Source organism: Euprymna scolopes, chromosome 8 (assembly GCF_053919585.1).
Source record: "Euprymna scolopes isolate OS-2025 chromosome 8, ASM5391958v1, whole genome shotgun sequence".
NCBI lineage: Eukaryota > Metazoa > Mollusca > Cephalopoda > Sepiida > Sepiolidae > Euprymna > Euprymna scolopes.
In genome coordinates this window covers 19,635,515-19,643,872 of record NC_136489.1, presented here as the reverse complement: position 1 = coordinate 19,643,872, position 8,358 = coordinate 19,635,515, and the positions used below count along the sequence as shown (strand labels likewise).

General features: G+C 32.6%; 2 pseudogenes; both read right to left on the bottom strand.

The window, feature by feature from the left end:
- Positions 1–478: 478 nt before the first annotated feature.
- LOC145284245 (U2 spliceosomal RNA) lies at positions 479–612 on the bottom strand (annotated as a pseudogene).
- Positions 613–7,468: 6,856 nt separating this feature from the next.
- LOC145284244 (U2 spliceosomal RNA) lies at positions 7,469–7,602 on the bottom strand (annotated as a pseudogene).
- Between the last annotated feature and the right edge of the window lie 756 nt (positions 7,603–8,358).

Sequence of the window (8,358 nt, the reverse complement as noted above, 5' to 3'; positions counted from 1 at the left end):
TCTGCTTTGTTCTAGAGATTATTAAACTCCATGACAATGTCTCCAACGTATTTAACTGGTTAAAAATAGTATTTATACAAGAGTTTTAACGAAAAATATCAGGAAAAAATGTACAGGAATAAAAAAAAATTCAGCTTTCAAAATATTCGTCGATAAAAAAACCGATCTTTATATTTACGCTAGCCATTTTGTATATTACCACGTGACCTGCTATCTCTTAAACTGGAGGGGGGGGGATCCACTTGAATCCAACAAAACCAGTAATTTTTTTTTTCTATTATATATACATCATTTTCTATAAAATTAAGTGTAGACTTTATAATTAAAACAAAAAATGTTATTCATACTAAAAAAAAAAAACGCTTAGTCATGTCACGTGACGTGACGTCAACATCCACTAATGGCGAACAATTGTACCTATTTACTATGCCTCCCCACGGGACAGAGTTAGACACCAGGGTCGTTTTTTAACGTGGAGAAAAGGTACAAAAATAAAAATTGTCTCAGTCGTGGAGGATTTCTCCTCCACCGAAAGAGAACAAGAAATAGAAGTGCAGCATCTGAAGAACAGATACTACACTTTGATCTTGACCAAAAGGCCAAGAATGCGAACAATTGTAAATAACAACTTTTTTCACAAAACCAACACCGTCTTTCTTTTTTTTCTCTCTCTTTCTCTCTCTCACCCACTTACTCTTCCCTCTCTCTCACCCTCTTTCTCTTGACGTCACACCACTGTTAAACTGTGGGGGGGGGAACACATTCCCAGGCATTATCTCCTATAGATGCACATTTTATTAGAAATTCAGCTTTCAAAATATTAGACGATAATAAAAATATAAAACCAACACCCTCTTTCTCTTTTCTCTCTCTCTCACCAACTTACTCTTCTCTCTCTCTCACCCTCTTTCTCTTGACCTCCTACTACTGTTAAACTGTGTGTGGGGGGGGGTGAAGAGGCAGCTTGAAAACCAACAAAAACAGTGCACAGTTTCCCAAGCATTTGGGGTGGGAAGGGGGGGAAGAAGCCGAGCGCACAGTTTCGTGTGAGAGAGAGAGAACAATTCTCAACCTATATACTCAACAAATTTTTTATCTACAGATTTGAAAGTTTGTATATAGGGTATTCAGACATATGGAAATATATCTAGCATAATCTATCTATTATATCTATAAAAGTGAAAATGTGTGTGTGTGTGAGGTAGCCAGAGAGAGAGAGAGAGAGAGAGAGAGAGAGAGAGAGAGAGACAACAATTCTCAACCTATATATTCAATACATTTTTTATCTACAGATTTGAAAATTTGTATATAGGGTATTCAGACATATGGAAATATATCTAGCATAATCTATCTATTATATCTATAAAAGTGAAAATGTGTGTGTGTGTGTGTGTGTGTGTGTGTGTGCGTAAGAGAGAGAGAGAACAATTCTCAACCTATATACTCAACGTATTTTTATCTACGGATTTTAAACTTTGTATATAGGGTATTCAGACATATAGAAATATATCTAGCATATTCTATACATTATATCTATAAAAGTGAGAATGTGAGTGTGTGAGAGAGAGAGAACAATTCTCAACCTATATATTCAACAAATTTTTTACCTACAGATTTGAAAATTTGTATATTGGGTATTCAGACATATGGAAATATATCTAGCATAATCGATCTATTATATCTATAAAAGTCAGAATGTTTGCGTGTGGTTGTGTGTGTAAGGTTGCGAGAGAGAGAGAGAGAACAATTCTCAACCTATCTATTCAATAAATTTGTTATCTACAGATTTGACCATTTGTATATAGGGTATTCAGACATATGGAAATATATCCAGCATAATCTATCTATTATATCCATAAAAGTGAGAATGTGTGCGTGAGAGAGAGAGAGAGAGAGAGAGAGAGTAAGTACAATTCTCACCCTATATATTCAACAAATTTTTTATCTACCGATTAGAAAATTTGTATATAGGGTATTCAGACATATGGAAATATATCTAGCATAATCTATCTATTATATCTAGAAAAGTGAGAATGTGTGTGAAAGAGAGAGAGAGAAGAGAGAGAGAGAGAACAATTCTCAACCTATATATTCAACTAATTTTTATGTACAGATCTGAAAATTTGTATACAGGGTATTCAGACATATGGAAATATATCTAGCATAATCTATTATATCTATAAAAGGTAGAATGTGTGTGTGTGTGTGTGTGAGTGAGTGAGTGAGTGAGAGAGAGAGAGAGAGAGAACAATTCTCAACCTATATACTCAACAAATTTTGTATCTACAGATTTGATAATTTGTATATAGGGTATTCAGACATAAGGAAATATATCTAGCATAATCTATCTATTATATCTATAAAAGTGAGAATGTGTGTGAAAGAGAGAGAGAGAGAACAATTCTCAACCTATATATTCAACAAATTCTATCTTTACAGATTTGAAAATTTGTATATAGGGTATTCAGACATATGGAAATATATCTAGCATAATCTATTATATCTATAAAAGTGAGAATGTGTGTGTGAGAGAGAGAGAAAGAACAATTCTCAACCTATATACTCAACAAATTTTTTATCTACAGATTTAAAAATTTGTATATAGGGTATTCAGACATATAGAAATGTATCTAGCATAACCTATCTATTATATCTATAAAATAACCATGTGTGTGTGTGTGAGAGAGAGAGAGAGAGTCAGAGAGAGAGAGAGAACAATTTTCAGCTTGTGTGTGTGTGAGAAAGAGAGAGAGAGAAAGAGAGGAAGGAAAATTCTCACCCTATATATTCAACAAATTTTTTATCTACATATTAGAAAATTTGGATATAGGGTATTCAGACGTATGGAAATATATCTAGCATAATCTATCTATTATATCTATAAAAGTGAGAATGTGTGTGTGAGAGAGAGAGAAAGAGAGAGAGAGAGAGAACAATTCTCAACCTATATATTCAACTAATTTTTTATCTACAGATTTGAAAATGTGTATATTGGGTATTCAGACATATGTAAATATATCTGGCATAATCTATGTATTATATCTATAAAAGTGTGAATGTGAGTGATGGAAAGAGCAAAAAATTCTCAACCTATATAACCTATAAAAGTGAGAATATGTGTGAGAGAGAGAGAGAGAGAGAACAATTCTCAACCTATATATTCCACACATTTTTGGGCACAGATTTGGAAATTTGTATATAGGGTAGGCAGACATATAGAAATATATCTAGCATAATCTATCTATTATATCTATAAAAGTGAGAACTTGTGTGTGTGTGTGTGTGTGAGAGAGAGAGAGAACAATTCTTAACCTACATACTCAACAAATTTTTTACCTACAGTTTAGAAAATTTGTATAAAGGGTATTCAGACATATGGAAATATATCTAGCATAATCTATCTATTATAACTACAAAAGTTAGAATGTGTGTGTGAGAGAGAGAGAGAGAACAATTCTAAACCTATATATTCAACAAATTTTTTATCTACAGATTTGAAACTTTGTATATAGGGTATTCAGACATATGGAAATATATCTAGCATAATCTATCTATTTTATCTATAAAAGTGAGAATGCGTGTGTGTGAGATAGCGAGAGAGAGAGAGAGAAAAAGAGAGAGATAAAAATTCTCAACCTATACATTCAACAAATTTTTTATCCACAGATTTGAACATTTGTATATAGGGTGTTCAGACATATAGAAATATATCTAGCATAATCTATCTATTATATGTATAAAAGTGAGAATGTGTGTGTGTGTGAGAGAGAGGACAATTGTCAACCTATGTATACAACAAATTTTTTATCTACAGATTTCAAAATTTGTATATTGGGCATTCAGACACATTTCAATATATCTGGCATAATCTGTCTATTATATCTATAAAAGTGAGAATGTGTGTGATAGAGAGAGAGAGAACAATTCTCAACCTATATACTCAACAAATTTTTTATCTACAGATTTGAAAATTTGTATATAGGGTATTCAGACATATGGAAATATATCTAGCATAATCTATTATATCTATAAAAGTGAGAATGTGTGTGTGTGTGTGAGAGAGAGCGAGAGAGAGAGAGAGAGAACAATTCTCAACCCATATACTCAACAAATTCCTTATCTACAGATTTTAAAATTTGTATATAGAGTATTCATACAAATAGAAATATATCTAGGATAATCTTTCTATTATATCTATAAAAGTGAGAATGTGTGTGTGTGTGAGCGAGAGAGAGAGAGAGAGAGAGAGAGAGAGAGAACAGTTCTCAACCTATACATTCAACAAATTTTTATATATAGGGTATTCAGAAATATCGAAATATATCTAGCATAATCTATTATATCTTTAAAAGTTAGAATGTGTGTGTGTGAGAGATAGAGAGAACAATTCTCAACCTATGCACTCTAAAAATTTTTTATCTACAAATTAGAAAATTTGTATATAGGGTATTCACACATATGGAAATATATCTAGCATAATCTATCTATTATATCTATAAAAGTTAGAATGTGTGTGTGAGGTAGCCAGAGAGAGAGAGAGAGAGAGTAAGAACAATTTTCAACCTATATATTCAACAAATATTTGATCTACAGATTAGAAAATTTGTATATAGGGTATTCAGACATATGGAAATATATCTAGCATAATCTATCTATTATATCTCTAAAATTGAGAATGTGTGTGTGAGAGAGAGAGAGAGAACAATTTTCAACCTATATACTCAACAAATTTTTTTATCTACAGATTTGAAAATTTGTATATAGGGTATTCAGACATATGGAAATATATCTAGAGTAATCTATCTATTATATCTATAAAAGTGAGAATGCGTGTGTGTGTGAGAGAGAGCGACACAGAAAAATACTCAACCTATATATTCAACAAATTTTTTATGTACAGATCTGAAATATCACATTTGTATAGAAGTAGAAATCTTGATACCTACTCTGATACCTAATAAAAGAAAGGACACTCTTTAGGGCGGATTTTGATTATAACAAGTCACTAATTAGAAATTATAATAAACATTCTAATAATTTAAGAATTTTACCAAAATAAAATTGCATGGTAATCACCCAATTTCTGCCACAAAATTTTGATTGGCAGAACTCATAAACATAAAATATATATTTTCTAATTTCATCTTTTTTTTTCTTTTTACATAATCTGGTTTGATGTTTTCCCAAATATTCAAATCACTATATTTTGCTGCTTAATATCAAATACAGCAACTGAGTTATTTTTATGCATCAAACAATTACATTTTCTCATTCATCCAAACTAATCACTGAACATCAATTTCATATTTTCTTCACTAAAATATTACTGTGCTTGATGTCATCAAGTGGAGCGGATCATTTTTTTTTCATTTGTTCACACATTTTTCCAATTTATATATATTTTAAAGATTCTTAGCCTATGTCATTGCATACCAATCTGTTTATTAAAAGTTAAGGTTCACTGTAAACACATATGTTACACCAAAATAAAAACGCTTCAGATAATGTCTTGATATTCAATTCAGTTTCTCACATGACATCTTATGAAGTTAGTAGAAATGTTACAGACTTTTGAATCTCAAACACTTTCAATACTGTGCACTGATATTTTCTTTTTTGCAATATAAGCACATTCATGATTTTTTTTACAAACGTTAAAAACTTTCACATTGTGTAGCAATATACTGAAACAATTATAAAAATATTTGTTTTTATTTTGAATGATGCAGGGCATCTGAAGAGAGATTTTTCTAACAAAATGAAAGTATAATTTTTAGCAATAGGTATCTAGGAAAAGGCCACTACATATGTTATAAGTTCCAAATTTCCACAACCTGGCAAATACTGGTACATGCTAGCAAATTTAGATTTGCAATTACAAAATATGATTCTAATTTTTTCCTTTGCTCTTTATTCTAACACTACACTATGTTTACTGTGTTATTTCGCTACAGTTGATATTGTGTAGAACAATAAGAAAATCATAGTGAACAATGCATTCAACAAAATTTCACACACATTTCTAGATACCTATATCTAATAAGTTCAAAAGAAAGGACACACTTAGGGAGGTATTTTGGTGGTCAAGTCACTAAAAAGAGATTAGCTGGTTTCCTGGCATAGCCCAGGATATAATAAAGATTGACTGAAATACATGTTCTAGCTGGTTTCTAGGCGTTGCCAGGGATGTAATATAGACACATTATGTTGTATATTACCTGTTCTCTTCTCCCTAAGGTAAAACAATTTCATATACATGCTGTAAATTACCTATGCTAGGGATAAAACATGAACAATATCAGTCCTAGGGTAGATAAAACAAATAATACATAGAGATGAAAGATTCCTCTCCCCTAAGAATCAAACATATGTTCAATATCTGCTTTTGTTTTTTCATTGTTTATACGGTCCCGAGCAACGCCGGGTAGCCCTGCTAGTCTTCTATATATATAAAAGGCAAAAATCGGTGTGTATGTATGTATGTATGTATGTTTGTTTGTAACGCTAAAACTTTTGAAAGACGGAACCAGAGTTGACAAATTTGGTATCATATTGCACCTTGATCACCCGGATGACAAATATCGAAATTTCACGTCAAACGGACCAGTAGAAAGGGGTCAACTGATCGTTTTTCTCCTAGGGGGGCCCCCCAAAAAACCTGTCATTTTAACGTTATTCAATACGTGTCACGTGACGTGACGTCAGCTCAAACTTTTGACAGACACAACCAAAGTTGACAAATTATGTATCATATTGAACCTTGATCACCCGCATGACAAATATCGAAATTCCACACCAAACGGACCATTAAAAGGGGGTGAACTGATCATTTCTCTCCTAGGGGGGCCCCCCAAAAAACCTGTCATTTTAATGTTAATATTACATAATCCAAAAACGCTTAGTCATGTCACGTGACGTGACGTCAACATCCAGTAATGGCGAACAAATGTAAACAAACACTTTGTTTTACCGATACTTTTGTAATTTCTCTTCTGCTTTGTTCTAGAGATTATTAAACTCCATGACAATGTCTCCAACGTATTTAACTGGTTAAAAATAGTATTTATACAAGAGTTTTAACGAAAAATATCAGGAAAAAATGTACAGGAATAAAAAAAAATTCAGCTTTCAAAATATTCGTCGATAAAAAAACCGATCTTTATATTTACGCTAGCCATTTTGTATATTACCACGTGACCTGCTATCTCTTAAACTGGAGGGGGGGGATCCACTTGAATCCAACAAAACCAGTAATTTTTTTTTTCTATTATATATACATCATTTTCTATAAAATTAAGTGTAGACTTTATAATTAAAACAAAAAATGTTATTCATACTAAAAAAAAAAAACGCTTAGTCATGTCACGTGACGTGACGTCAACATCCACTAATGGCGAACAATTGTACCTATTTACTATGCCTCCCCACGGGACAGAGTTAGACACCAGGGTCGTTTTTTAACGTGGAGAAAAGGTACAAAAATAAAAATTGTCTCAGTCGTGGAGGATTTCTCCTCCACCGAAAGAGAACAAGAAATAGAAGTGCAGCATCTGAAGAACAGATACTACACTTTGATCTTGACCAAAAGGCCAAGAATGCGAACAATTGTAAATAACAACTTTTTTCACAAAACCAACACCGTCTTTCTTTTTTTTCTCTCTCTTTCTCTCTCTCACCCACTTACTCTTCCCTCTCTCTCACCCTCTTTCTCTTGACGTCACACCACTGTTAAACTGTGGGGGGGGGAACACATTCCCAGGCATTATCTCCTATAGATGCACATTTTATTAGAAATTCAGCTTTCAAAATATTAGACGATAATAAAAATATAAAACCAACACCCTCTTTCTCTTTTCTCTCTCTCTCACCAACTTACTCTTCTCTCTCTCTCACCCTCTTTCTCTTGACCTCCTACTACTGTTAAACTGTGTGTGTGGGGGGGGGTGAAGAGGCAGCTTGAAAACCAACAAAAACAGTGCACAGTTTCCCAAGCATTTGGGGTGGGAAGGGGGGGAAGTAGCCGAGCGCCCAGTTTCGTGTGAGAGAGAGAGAACAATTCTCAACCTATATACTCAACAAATTTTTTATCTACAGATTTGAAAGTTTGTATATAGGGTATTCAGACATATGGAAATATATCTAGCATAATCTATCTATTATATCTATAAAAGTGAAAATGTGTGTGTGTGTGAGGTAGCCAGAGAGAGAGAGAGAGAGAGAGAGAGAGAGAGAGAGAGAGAGAGAGACAACAATTCTCAACCTATATATTCAATACATTTTTTATCTACAGATTTGAAAATTTGTATATAGGGTATTCAGACATATGGAAATATATCTAGCATAATCTATCTATTATAT